General features: G+C 39.0%; 1 protein-coding gene across 1 annotated transcript in view; it reads right to left on the minus strand.

Moving 5' to 3' along the window:
* The window catches only part of ABRACL (ABRA C-terminal like), a 30,895-nt gene extending 18,031 nt beyond the window's left edge, over nt 1-12,864 (minus strand). The window contains exon 1 of the mRNA XM_020973746.2: nt 12,683-12,864. The gene's annotated coding sequence lies outside the window, so the exon portion shown is untranslated. The remainder of the gene's footprint in view (nt 1-12,682) is intronic.
* Between the last annotated feature and the right edge of the window lie 1,143 nt (nt 12,865-14,007).

Raw genomic sequence — 14,007 nt, forward strand, 5'->3', positions numbered from 1 at the left:
TTATAGTTATTAAATAGTATAGGAATTTAAGGAAAGGAGATATCAATGTGCACTGCAGTAACTGGGGGAGGCTTCGTGGAGTAAGTGGGACTTGAGCTGGGCCTTGGGTGATACAGAAGACTTGGACAGTGAGAGAGAAACAGAAGAACCACGATAATTAATGCTCATATAAATAAAAGGAAGAATTAGCCAGTAGTTTACCATGTCAAATTTATCAAGGAGAAGTACCTAGAAGCTCTTTTGAGCAGGCTTCAACTACCAACAGTTTTTGTAATATAAATTGAAAGGAAATAATGAAACGGAAGTAGACAATGGGTGATCTATTTTTGTTATTGCTGTTTTGATTAAGAATGTTTTTTGTTTATTTTTCCTTTTTATGATTTAAAGAAGACAAGCTCCTTCAGACAGAGCAGAACTAGTTCTTTGACTTTTAAAAATAAGCCTACCTTTCCCTTTATTAATAGGCTAGTAAGATATGAAAGAAAGGATAAGGAAATATTGTAGGTAAGGAAAATATTGAACAAATTCAATTCAATATACATGAATTAAGGACCTACAGAGTGTATAGCCCCCTGCTAGGTTCTGAGAATGATCAATACAAAGTATTGATAAGACCTGTTCCCTGACCTCATGGAAGTTTAGAATCTCATAGGTTCCAATTCTTAATACAAGTCATGACATTATCTGTAAAAACAAATTGGGACCTGGAAGGTCTAGAAAAAGGAGTTATAGTAATCAAAAACAAGAAGTGATTAAGTCACAAGATTTTTATTGTAGGAGTTTAGCTAGTGATAATTAAGTATAAATAGCATTTAAATCTGTCCCATTCAACAACAGAATAACCACAAATGTAGTATGACTTACTATCAACTAGTGATCGATGGGCAAAAGAAGTACTTAGATCCATATTACTCAAAAATAGAATAATCACTTATGTAGTATGACTTACCACGATAACCCACCTTCAATGAACAATTGTTTTATTCCCTTATCACATGCTCCATCATTTCAATCTCTTCATATGGCATGGAATGGAAGTTAGTTTATTTGAATGGTGACAATTGAGTTACTTTAGCACTTTAAGCCTCAGTTTCTTTATCTATAAAATGAGGAGGTTAGACTAAATGACCTCTGGAGGTCCTTTCTACCTCTTCACATGACATGATATGGAAGTTAGCTTATTTCAATAGTGATAATTCAGTTATTTTACCACATTGGGCCTCAGTTTCTTCCCTTTTATGTCTAAATCTACTATCCTAAGACCACATTTCATATAAAACGAGCAGAATAATTACCATCTTCCATAATACTCATGTGAAAGCTGTCACTTTAGAGTTTTACGTTCAATACAATGTAAAATTTTAACTGCATCTATTTAAAACCCAATTAATCTATAAAAAATGACTTACTGGAAATGACAACATTAACTCAGATTTATACACAACACTATTATATTTGGAGTTTTCCTCATAACAAGTCTATGAAGTATGTGTTATTATCCCCATTTTACAGATGACAAAACTGAGTCTTGAAAAAAATAAAATGACTTGCCCACAGTAAACATAGCTAGTACCAGAGTTAATTCAGCTAATTAAGTATCACGACTCTCATAGTTAATAATGATCACAAATAGGATTTGAACTCAGGTCTTCTGACTTCAAGTCTTGTCTCTGATACATATTAACATAGGCAAGTCATTTAATCTCTCAGAGAGGCACGGCAAGATTATAAATGACAGATAAATTGCTGATCTTCACAATGGAAAGAGTTTCCAGATCTGAAGTTCCCTACACTGATAAAATCACAGGCCAAGCCCCAAACCCCCTCAAACATTTTTTAAATGTCATAGTAAAAACCAACCATTACTTGTATTCTTTAAAAATTAGAGTTCTATTTAACAAAAAATTTTTTTACTAAAGTTATCCCTTTGTACATATAGCACCTCAGTACAATTATATTGTAATAGAATTGACTGGCTAGAACAGTGATTTCCAAATCTTTTTGATGGCATAAAAACTTCTAAGCATATTCCCTGTATATGTATATATGTTTAGAAATTTACATACATTAGTGTTCTAAAATATTATATATAGATAATGAAACACATAAAAAAGAAATTTTAAAAGGACAAGATAAAGATGAAATAAACCATTTTAATTTTTTTCCATTTTAATTTTTAATCTTATTGCCAATACCAAACTCCTTACTGTTCTCACAAAAATATCATTAACTTTTTAGTGAAAGCAAAGTGATTGAATATGCTTTGTTGTTTTTAAATTTTTCATTTAACACTTTTTTGATAAAGCAGTTCTATGGTCTGGCTCCAAGTTCAATTTATTTCAATATTTGATTTTAAGGACTGTCATAAGTGAAAGATACCTCACAAAGATAAGTACATTCAAATGGAAGATGATGTGCATCACTGACTATAACTACTAAATCATGATATTCATTTTTCAGTTTCATCCACCAAAATGAAAATGTGTTTGTTCAGCTAGTAAACTTCCATCTTTCTTGATGTCAATCATTTGTTCTTACAAACTAACCAGAAGGTGATGCATTTTAATATTTTTAACAAGTGGGTTCAAATCTACTGAAAGTCTTTATTTGGAAGATTTTTAAAGAGGTTAGAAAATTCTGGCTCCAAGGTTTTTAAGTGTATAGATCTGAGAATTTTTATGGGTAACACATTTAGATTATTTTTGGCAACAACAGATTTGTTGGTCTGCTAATATCTCAAGGTACTATATACACGTAGTGTGGGGTTTACTCTTACTCAAATCCACATTTCAAAAAATTTTCTTGGTAATTTCTAAGTTGTACTCTTGAACTTGCCAGATTTAATTAGACTGTCATTGTTTTCACCTTGTAATATGGCTGACAAAAAGCTCATACCAGAAGAAGCATCAGCTCAGTCATTTTCTTATGTCCAAATTATTAGTATTGTCTTGTGCTTATTAGCACAGTGCCTGGCACATAGTAGGTGCTTACTAAATGTGTATTGATTGATTGATCTTCAATCTTTGTTTTCTTTCAGGAGTCTTTAAAAGTCACTTATCCACTTTGTAAGGGATAGTTTAGTTTAAACTAAATAACACAATTTTAAAAATCCATTTAACTGGTACACATAAACTACAATATGTCAAAATACATTAAAATTGGATAAATGAATAAGGGTGCAACTGTCAATACCTATGTATTGTGGAACTCACGCACACCCCTGAGATGTACTTTATGTGACACATGACCAACTGACCTATAGACCAATCAATATATTAAATATTAATAAAGCCTAATTTCTTTTTGGGGGGGGGAAATATAAGTTGAAATATTTTCTTCCCTTAACCCAACGGATCATCTTGACAGCTCCTGTGGTATATGAATCCCACTTTGGAAACCACTGCACTAGGGAATGGATGCTGTACAGTAAGTTGAAAGAACAATCCATACTTGTGGAATCAGAGGTCTTTGATTCAATACAACCAGTATGATCTTGGACAGAGCCTTTCCTAGGCCTCAGTTTCCTCAACCGTAAAAATACAGCTTGTAACACATGGTCTTTAAGGTCCCGACTGAGAGCTGAGATCCTGGGATATGATCCTCATTCATAGAATTTTGTAGCATCTTAGAGCAATGCCGTCTAATGGGTTCTCTAAGTATAAGCTATAGCATCATCCCACCAACTCTATGTGTGTGCAATGAAGAGGACTGGCAGTACTCTGCTGTGTGAGCACCTCTGTGTCATGGGCTGGTATCGACATTAGAACCAAGATGGTGGTATTAAGGCAGTTCTTCTGAAAAGAAAGAAATCTTTTAATATTGTACTTCCTGTGCCTTAGTTCTCCTTCAAGGCATTTTGCTTCTAGGGAGAAGGTGAAGCTGGTAAAGTTTGTCTCTGGTAGAATCCATCCTTTCCTTCTTGTATCCTTCTCACACCTATAGCTGTCCGTTCCTCTTCCTCCCCACCTACTCCCTGGTACCTAGTGCCCTAATGCTTCTGGCTACCCAGAGCTCTCACTCTATTCTCCCACTCCCCCCATGCACGCTCACAGATATACTTAAGGACTGAAGGACTCTCTTCAAGTTTGACCTCAGAGGCTAGAACTCTGCTCCAAAATTCAATGCAGCCCACACTTATTAAATGCCTTCTGTGTATAGAGCCCTGAGCTAATTGATGGGAAGACACAAAATAAAAAAAGACAATTTTTTACAGGAGGGATGTTACATTTACACAAATGAATACTATATTTTAAAAAAAAGCTGTGATGAGAATTTAAAAGCATTCTTTATTTCCTCAGGTATTCTTAGAATACTTTCGATTTCTCCTTGCCGCATTTTCTTTTGTGTATATTAATTTCAGCTTGGAAAATCTGGGAAAATTTCATAGAGAAGATGACATCTCAGTCAGGCCTTTAAAAAAAGAGTTCAGGAACTGGAGGTATGGTGGAAGGACACTAGTGAGCAGCTAGGTGGCAGAATGGTAAAGCATGGAAATTGTGACCTGTGATCAAATCTGACCTGAAGACACTGACTAGCTCTATGACTCTGAGCAAATCATTTAGCTTCTCTTTGTCTTCATTATCTGTAAGATAGGGGGTAATAGTAGCACCTACCTTACAGGGTTTTTGTAAGGATCAAGGTGCTTTGCACACCTTAAAGTGCTATATAAAGGATTATTGTTATTATTACAATTATTATTTTTATTATGGACTGAGTGTATCAAAAAGTAGTATGAAATAAGGCTGGGAAGGTAGTTGGAGCCAGAGTATGAAGCACAATAAATCTGAATCTCTCCATTTCCAAACATGACCAGTTATATCCTCTCAATATGGATATCTCAGCTACTAGGGAAAATGCTTGGCACATAGCAGGCACTTAATAAATGCTAGCTTAGATGACTTACTGACCAACTGGCTAAATCAATTCATTCAAAAGTATAAATTACCATTCCTTAGGGCATTAATATTTTTAAATAGGCCACATCAATCCCAAAACAAATCTCTAATAGTAGTATTTTGGGCAATGTGATAGGTCAACAAAGGCTAGATCTTTGAGCAGTAAAGCTTTCCTCATACCCTTCAAAATTACTCTACATACCTACTATAACTACATATAAGACCAAATTTTACCTAACATAAGGGTATGTCACTTCTACCATACTACTTTTGATGCCTGGCTCAAACAAAGAAGTTAATTATTATCATCATAATCATTGATCATTACCAAGTTGTGAAAGATGAGCCAGAGAGTAGTTTTCATTTGATGCTAGAGGCAATAGGGAGTCATTAGAATTGATTGAGAAGGGAAATATTCTAGTCAGACCCAAACTTTAGGAAAATCACTTTAGCAAATGTGTAGAGCTTAGACTGGAGTGAGAAGAGACCTGAGGCTGTGAGACCAATTAGGAGTCCATTGCAATAGGCCAGGAGAGGTGAAGATGGTTTGAACTAGGGTGGTGACTGTGTGAGTAAAAGGCATATGCAAGAGACACTATTTAGGTATAAAAGAGTTTTGGCAATTAATTTAAGGATATGAGTAGAGTGAGGAATCAAGAAAACCTGGAAACGACGGTGGTGCCCTAGAGAGATCTAGGGAAATTTGGAAGAGGGGTGAGTTTGGAAGGAAAAAATAAGTTCTAAGACCTTGGGCTTTGCTTGATGAGCTTTCACCTTATTTTACCTGGTCCTGGGCCTACCACACCACTTCCAGCTGTGTTCAAGCCATGGTACCATGCTCCAACCTCCCTTTCCCCAACCCTCCAACTCTTGCTTCCTTATAGGTATTGTCTTCTTCTATTAGACTGTAAATTCTTTGAAGGCAGGAACTGTCTTGCTTATTTGTATTTGGATCCTTGGTGCTTAGCACAGTTCCTGAAATAGACTAAGGGCTTAATAAATGATTTTTCATTCATTCAGTTTTGTTTTGGAGATAATCATCTGGAGATCAGAATAGACACTAGGGCTGAAATACAGATAACAGAATGGATTGAAAATAAGAATCTAACAATATGTCGTTTACAAGAAGCACATTTAAGAATGAAAGACACACACACAGTTAAAATAAAGGGTTGGAGTAGAATTTATTATGTGTCAGTTGATACAAAAAAAGGCAAGATGGAAAAGTAGGAGGAGGAAGTACAATTGAGTTCTTCTCTCCCCACCTCCCCTCACAACTTTTCCATCAAGACCTAGAAAACACACTAGACTAAGTTCTAATTGGAAAATATAAGAAAACTTCATGGCGAGTCACTTTTCCAACCCTGATCAGCATAGGGAGACACACAGAAAGAAAAGTGAACATTAGGGACAGGGTGTATGCAGGAAGAGCAATGAGGATTTGAGCACAGGGACTAAAGAATCAGCATAATGAACCAGGGTAAGAGGAGGTCTCCGATCCATTGCAGAGAGGTTTGACCTTGTGTAGGATGGAGGAACAGGTGCTACCTAGAAGCTCTGTCATTCACTTCCAGTTCTGGGTCACAGATCCGGGCAGATGGGGAGGAGACCTGTACTTAGGGCTGGCATTTGGGAAAACAGCTCTAGGCTGTGTACAGAGCAAGGACAAAGTTCAGAAGCAAGCAGTAACTATATGGCTCCGATCCTGGGAGCAAAGTTTAGTGAGGATCTTAATTTCAACATCCAGGCCAGTTTGAAGCCTTCAGGGGAATAAAGAGGGCAGAAAACCTAGACCAAAGAAGAGCCTGCAGTTCTATCACTTTGAACCAGCAAAGCTTTCCAGTTAACTAATAGTGGCTGAACCCAGCAGCAATCTATTGCACTTCCACTGAGAGACAAATTCACAAACGTGTTGCCCAGACACAAACTTAGGTCAGGAACTTGTAAAGCTCAGGCCAGGAGGACTGGGATCAGAGTTTGCTCTGGATCATACCACTCTGGGAGCACTGAAAGCTTTCAAATCCCAGATTAAGGTGTCCCCAAGATACTGGAATAACATGATACTCAATTACCAGCACCACCACCCTCCTGCAACAAAGCATTAGTAGCACCCAATAGGACACAAGTCCAGCCTAGATATTCCCCCCAGAACTGCACTGAGCCCACCCCAAATGCAAGTCCAGAATCAAGAAGAAGGCTAAAAGAATAAGCAAACAAACAAAGTAAGCACACCATAAATACCTATTCTGGTGACACAAACCCAGCAAAGAATGACTCCAAAACATCATCAAGCAAAGCCTCAAAGAAAAATATAGCTCAGGCCTAAATCCAATTAGAATTCCTAAAAGAGATGAAGTGAGACTTTTAAAAAAGTTTCTTGGGGGCAGCTAGGTGGCGAAGTGGATAGAGCTCCAGCCTTGGAGTCAGGAGGACCTGAGTTCAAATGTGACCTCAGACACTTGGCACTTACTAGCTGTGTGACTCTGGGCAAGTCACTTAACCCCAATTGCCTTAGCAAAAAAAAAAAGTTTCTTGTAAATGAAAAAAAAAGTGCTACAAGGAAAAAAAATCAGAAAAGAAGCGAGAGTTATGGAAAAAAATACTGGAAATAAAATTATCAGCTTTTCATAAGAGGTACAATACCTTACTCAAACAACAAAATCCATGAAAAATTTGAATCGACCAAATAGAAGTCAATGACTTCATGAGTCAATAAGAAATATTAAAACAAAGTCAAAAGACTGGAAAAACAGAAAAAATTTAAGGTATCTCATAGAAACCCAAATGACAAAATATTGAGGAGAGATAATTTAAGAATCAATGGACTACTTGAAAGCAAAGTCTTAAAAAGAAAACCGCCCAGATCTCTTAGAACAAGAAGATAACATGAAAACAGAAAAACAATCCACCAGTCACCTCCTGAAAGAAACCATAAAATGGAACATCTAGGAACTTTATGACCAAAATGCAGAGCTTCTAACATCAAAGAAAAAAAAAACACTGAATGCAGCCAGGCTGATATAACATCTAAGAACAAGAAAAAATATAAAGTGACAATTGGTATTGACATTTTGAGATTGGGATTGAACCTATGATTTCATTAGATGGAATTCCCAAACGAGGAAACACCTTCTGCCAATGCAGGTCATCATCTTCTCTGAATTTTATAAAGAATTAGAATACTGAAAGATTAAGTAACTTCCCCAATCACAAGACAAGGTGACAGAGGAACTTGAATTCAGATCTTTATGAGCCAAAGGCCAGCTCTGTGTTCACTACTCCACGACATACTTTCATTTGAACTGTCCCTACTAGCTAGCATCCTATATCTCTCTCCTTCCTTTTTGGGCTTTTCATATAATACAGAATGTTTTTAGCATAGTGTAAATTTTGAGTTGGCTTATTGTGATTTCTTACCCAAGAAATATGAAAAATACAGAAAACAGCACCATTTTCACAATAACTCACAAGCTGCAATCCTTCAGGTACCCACTTCCAGAAGCAAACTTCATGCCTTTTTCAAGATGAAGTACCATATTTATTGTATATCTTCTGGTTCAGTAGGAGCTATGGGTAGGACAGAAGAGCTGGTGGGCCTCTTCCCCCATCCCTTATATCTTCTGCCAGGGCTTCTAGCCTTGGGGCTTGAGTTGTGGCCTGCCCAACTTCTAGGACACTATGCGAGCCTACTCCTGTGAGAACCCAGGTCATCCTGGGGCTACTGACAGATGAGACTTCTATATATGTATTTCTTAACCATCTAACATGTATAAAACTGTGCTAACATTTTTTTAGGTTTCTATCTTTTTGTTAAAGTGTCAGTGATGAAGTTTTCAAGGGTTGTGGCCCTAATCCCCTTTCCTCCACAAATCCTGTGGTTTTTATTGCTCAGTTTTGCATAATGCAGTACTTTGGGGGGGGAGTATATGTTGAATTAAAGCTTAACTGAATGTTTCATGGTCCCAAATGTGCTTCTAGAAATGGCACAAAATTGAACAAAGAAGCAAAAAAGAACTGGATTAGATAGTGTACGTGGAGTTACATCAATGTTAGAAGAGATATAATTGTGAGGGTGGTAAGGTATCAATTTTACAAAGTATCTAAAGCAGGAAAAGAAAAAGACAACAGAGAATATCAACATCTACCCCACTATATGAATACTTTCCATTTACATACAAATTTCGTGAGAATCATCTACCTATGAATCCAGGGCATTCCTAACAAGACAATTAATAAGAAACAGGCAGATTTCCACAACTGGTATGCCATAATGGAGAAGGAAATGGCAAGCCACTCCAGCATTTTTGCCAAGAAAACCCCAAAAGGGGTCCCACTGGATATGACTGAAAAATGACTGAACAACAAAAAGTCCATAGTAAATTGACATCTTAACTGAAAGATGAAAAGAATACAAGATCTCACTGAACTTTTTGCTTGCTAACTATAAAAAAAGTTAGTTATTTGAATAAATCCCTGCTCTAAAAGTTCTCTTCCAGCAAGGTGTCTCACGTGCATATATCAAAACTGCAAGATTCCTTGAAAGATACAGGAGATAATCTTGTTTGATGACCTTGTGATCAGTAATATCCAGGGACGCATATTATAGGGTATGCATACTCTCCAAAAGTGTTCTACATTGTAAAGAAAGAAATACAGAGCAGAGTTTAAACTGAAAAAGGATTTCCTTTACATGATAAGGTTTTCCAGATACTACTGTTTGTGGATAATGTGCTCATTGCATCAAGTGCTAGACCATCATAGAGCCTTCTGGATGAAGTTCATAATCACTCAAAAGAACTTACCATATAGGAAAATCCAAGTAGATGAAAAATGTATTTCATCTAGAATGTGATAACATACAGTTCAACAAACTCTGGAGCGTGTCTATCAGTGTACGTGTGCATGTAATGTTATATAAACACATACATACATATTCACATAACCTGTGATTCGACTGGTATGGGGAACTGTCAGGGTAAAGAACCCATCCACAACTTATAGTCTTAGAGTTACTTAAATAAGAGAGCAAGGAAAAGATTTAAAATGACAGATTCCTGGTTCCCTGATGCTTCTCATCTAAAGGACGGCCATAACATACTTATAATTTGAATAATTTCATTTTCTGAGGAAGTGAAAGTTCATTAAAATCTGGTTGTAGGTTGAGTAATTAATATGTGGGTTCTTAATTTTGGAGGTATTTAAACAGATGCTTTCTGCCATTATCTCCTCCTTTACCCCTGGTTCACATGAAGAGATAGTCCTCCTTGCAAAGGATAAACTTTCTACCTGCACAAGTGATCCCATTCCATCCTGTCACCTTCAACAGACTGCCTTACTCTCACTTATCTTCAATCTCTCCCTTTCTACTGGCTGCTTCTCTAGGGCCTACAAATATGTCTATGCCATCTCTATCCTCAAAAAAACTTATTTAATCTATCCCCACTAGCTCTCATCCTATATCCTCCCTTTTCAGGCTAAACTCCTTTAGAAGGCTACCTACAATATGTGCTTCCACTTCCTCTCCTCTCACTTCTACTTAATTCTTTGCAGTCTAGCTTTCGACCTCATCATTCACTCTTTTTTTTTTGGCTAGGCAATGGAGTTAAGTGACTTGCCCAGGGTCACACAGCTAGAAGTGTTATGTGTCCTAATTGTCCCACGACCTCATCATTCAACCAAAACTGCTTTCTCCACAGTTATTTGTGATCTTTTAATTGTCAAATATAATGGTTTTTTTCTCAATCCTTATCCTTCTTGACTTCTCTATATCCTTTTACACTATGGATCATTCTGTTCTCTTTGATGCTATCTTCTCTCTAGGTTTTCATGATAGTCTCTCCTAGTTCTCTTCCTATCTGATTGTTCCCAGTCTTCTTTGGTGGATCTTCATCCATGAGTCATCCTTCACAGATGTCCCGGGCTGTCTTCTCATCTGTGTCTATAATGTTTCACTTGGTAATATCATCACTATGCAAATAATTCCCAAATTGACTTGTCTAGCCAAGTCTGCTGATATCCAGTCTCACATCTCCAACTGCCTTTTAAGACATCTCAAACTCAATGCCTACAGATACCTTAAAGTCAACATGTCCAAAACTGAACTCATTATCTTCCCCCCTCCCGAAACTCTTTCTTTCTTCCTAACTTGCCTATTACTGTTGAGGGTACCACCATCCTCCAAGTCACCCAGATTTGAAATCTAAGCGTCATCTTCAACACATTACTCTCCCAATCTCCCCCCACACTTCATGTCTAATCAGCGATCAAGTCTTGTCATTTCTATATTTGTGACATCTTCTGTATATACACCCTTATGTCTTCTAACTTCCACTTCTTCGGTGTAAGCCTTCATCACTTTTAACCAAAAGGTTAAAAGACATTCAGTACAGGCCTACTACCAAAGAAAGAAGTGAATTAAAAAGACACACTAATTATGACCACAAATTTGGACAGGTATTAATTAGGTGCTTCAATAATTAAGAAACCCAAGAGAAGAGTTGAATTCTTGGTGCTGCTGGAAACATGCTGAGATTGTGACCAAGATAAAATCACACCAATGGGTCTATTTGAAGAATCAACATCTGTTATTTAATAAAGGGGAAGGGGGGGTCCGCATTAACTATTCTCAGGGGTATATCAAAGACACCCCAAGGCATAAGGTGTGCTAAATCTAGAAGCAATTCAAGGGCCAAGAATGATAAACCCTTTGTGTGTAAACAGTGCTAGTTAAGAAAAACCGTTTCAAGCGATCTCAGCAGTCGGTGAATGGCAGTACAAGAATGCTCAGAACCTTAACTTCCTTCCAGATTATGTGCTTCCGCCCACTTTATTTGATTACCCTGGCTTTGAGTGGGCACAGTTGACTGAAGGAGGTCCTTCATTCACCTGCAGCCAGGATGGTAATAACTTGAGGGGTGGTGGGGACTTTGGGAACGCCTCTCCTCTCTCCCTCAACGCACTCCTCAATTCCTAACACTCTTCTTGGATTCAGTCATCCAGATCTCTCGGAATAAAGGGCCCTTGATAACAAAAGCCATTGTCTCAGAAATCCGCAGGCAGGCGGACGGGAGCAACCCACGCGCAGCAGCTGGCTAGAAGGCGGCAAGGGAGCGCAGTGTGAAAAACGAACTGGGGGCCCCAAACGGAACGGGAACAAGGCCGGGGTGAGGAGGGGCAGCCGTAGCCCCTCAAATCCCCATTTTCTCTACTCCCAACCCCATCCCAGCCGCTGGCTAAAGCGGAGAAGCCCCCAGCCGCACCCCAAGGCTAACGCTCTGGGATTCCCTTCCCTGTAACTGGCACTTAAATTCTTGGGAGCTGCCTCCCAGAATAAGGTTTCCTTATTTCTGTCGAGATCTCTGAGCAGACCTGACTTCCAAACACAGATCAAAGGCGTAGCCACCCCGGCAAGAAAATTGCTGCATTGCTTCCCTATCCACACCCCACCCAACCCCACTTACACCCCCACCCGGTTCGGTCCAGTGTCACGTGGGCCCCGGTGCGGAAGTGCCACCGGTAAAGTCGGGGCGATCAGAAATTTCCCTCCCAACCCCTTTCTAGGGGGGAATCCCACGCGCCCGGCTCCCCTAGTCCCCGAGCCTCAGACGCTCCCCTCCAAACTCCCGGCACATTTCGCAGTCCCTGCGCACCCCATTCCCCATTGCGGCTCCCCATGCACAACCTCTCTTTCTCCTCCCCAGGACTTTACCCGGCAAACCTTGTTTCCTTTGGGTTTTAGCCCTTGTACTCAGCCAGGCTGGCGGGATCTTCCCGCGGCGATCACTCACCTCCCAGTCCTCAGCCACTCGTTTGGGTGGAGTGGTTTCTTTCTTTCTTTCTTTTTTCTTCAATGAAAAAGGATTTCGGTGACTGAACAGAGCAGGCTGTCTTCTGCCAGACGCCGGCAGGAAGAGGGACAAGGAAGGAAGCTTATGAAACAGAGAGAAAGGCGTCTGAGGGGGAAGAGGGTGGGGAAAAAGTATAAGTTAAAGTGCCTAGGAAAGGGGCCGCCCACACTCTCACCCTATAAGGAGGGGTTCGAGGGGAGGAGAGGAAAAAGGGGAGGGCCAGTCCCTAGTCTGGAAGAGGGGGACCAACGCTTATATTTACAATAAGTGAGAGCTTTAACTTCTGCAATTAATTTTTGTCTTCTCTACATAAGTTACTGAAGTGTTAATGTTCACCAGGCAGCATTCAAATAGTACTCAACAGCTATCCCCTCTGGGAAAAAACTTAATATCTAAGAGCAAGAAAAGGTGTAAAGAGACAACTGGTATTGACGCTCTGGGATCAGGGTTGAACCTGTAATTTCATTACACGGAATTCTCAAAAGAGGAAACCCTTTCTGCCAGTGCAAGTCGTCATCTTCTCTGAATCTTATAGAGAATTAGCCCAATCACAAGACAATGTAACAGAGGAACTTGAATTCAGATCATTATGACCCAAAGGCCAGCTCTGTGTTCACTGCTCCATGACTTATGATCTGAAGCTCAGGGGAAAAAATCAACTGAATGGTGTCTGTCAGAATTCAAGCCCTGGTCTTCTGATTCCAAATACAGTGTGCTTTTTCCACTTAGTCACTACTTTTTAAAAAATCTAGTCTGCTAACCCACACATCTACTTTTCTGTTTCTAAAAAAAAAAAAATTTAAAAACAGACATTTGGTGGTAGAGATAGGAGGAGTTGCAGTCTTATGATTTATTCAATCATCCTTGAATCTTCTTCAGTTTTTGACACTGTCGATCATCCTCTTCTCTCCTCAATATCCTCTTCTCTCCAGGGTATCATGGCACTACCCTCTCCTGGTTCTCCTGCAATCTGTCTCTAACTACTCCTCTGTCTCCTTGCCAGATTTTCACCTAGGTAACTCCTATCAAACTAAGGGGTCCCCCAAAACTGGATCCCCCAAAACTGTGTCCTGGGCCCTCTTCTCCTGTACTGTCACTTGGTGTTTTCATGAGCTCCAGTGGTTTCAATTATCATCTCTATGCAGCTGACTCTCAGATCTACTCGTCCAGCCCTAACCTCTCTCCTAACCTCAAGTCTTGCATCCCCAGCTTCCTGATGAACATCTCAAACTGGATGTTCCATAAATATCTTAAACTAATATGTC

The sequence above is a fragment of the Phascolarctos cinereus genome, unplaced genomic scaffold (genome assembly GCF_003287225.1).
Source record: "Phascolarctos cinereus isolate Bilbo 61053 unplaced genomic scaffold, phaCin_HiC Scaffold_5;HRSCAF=322, whole genome shotgun sequence".
NCBI classification, from domain to species: domain Eukaryota; kingdom Metazoa; phylum Chordata; class Mammalia; order Diprotodontia; family Phascolarctidae; genus Phascolarctos; species Phascolarctos cinereus.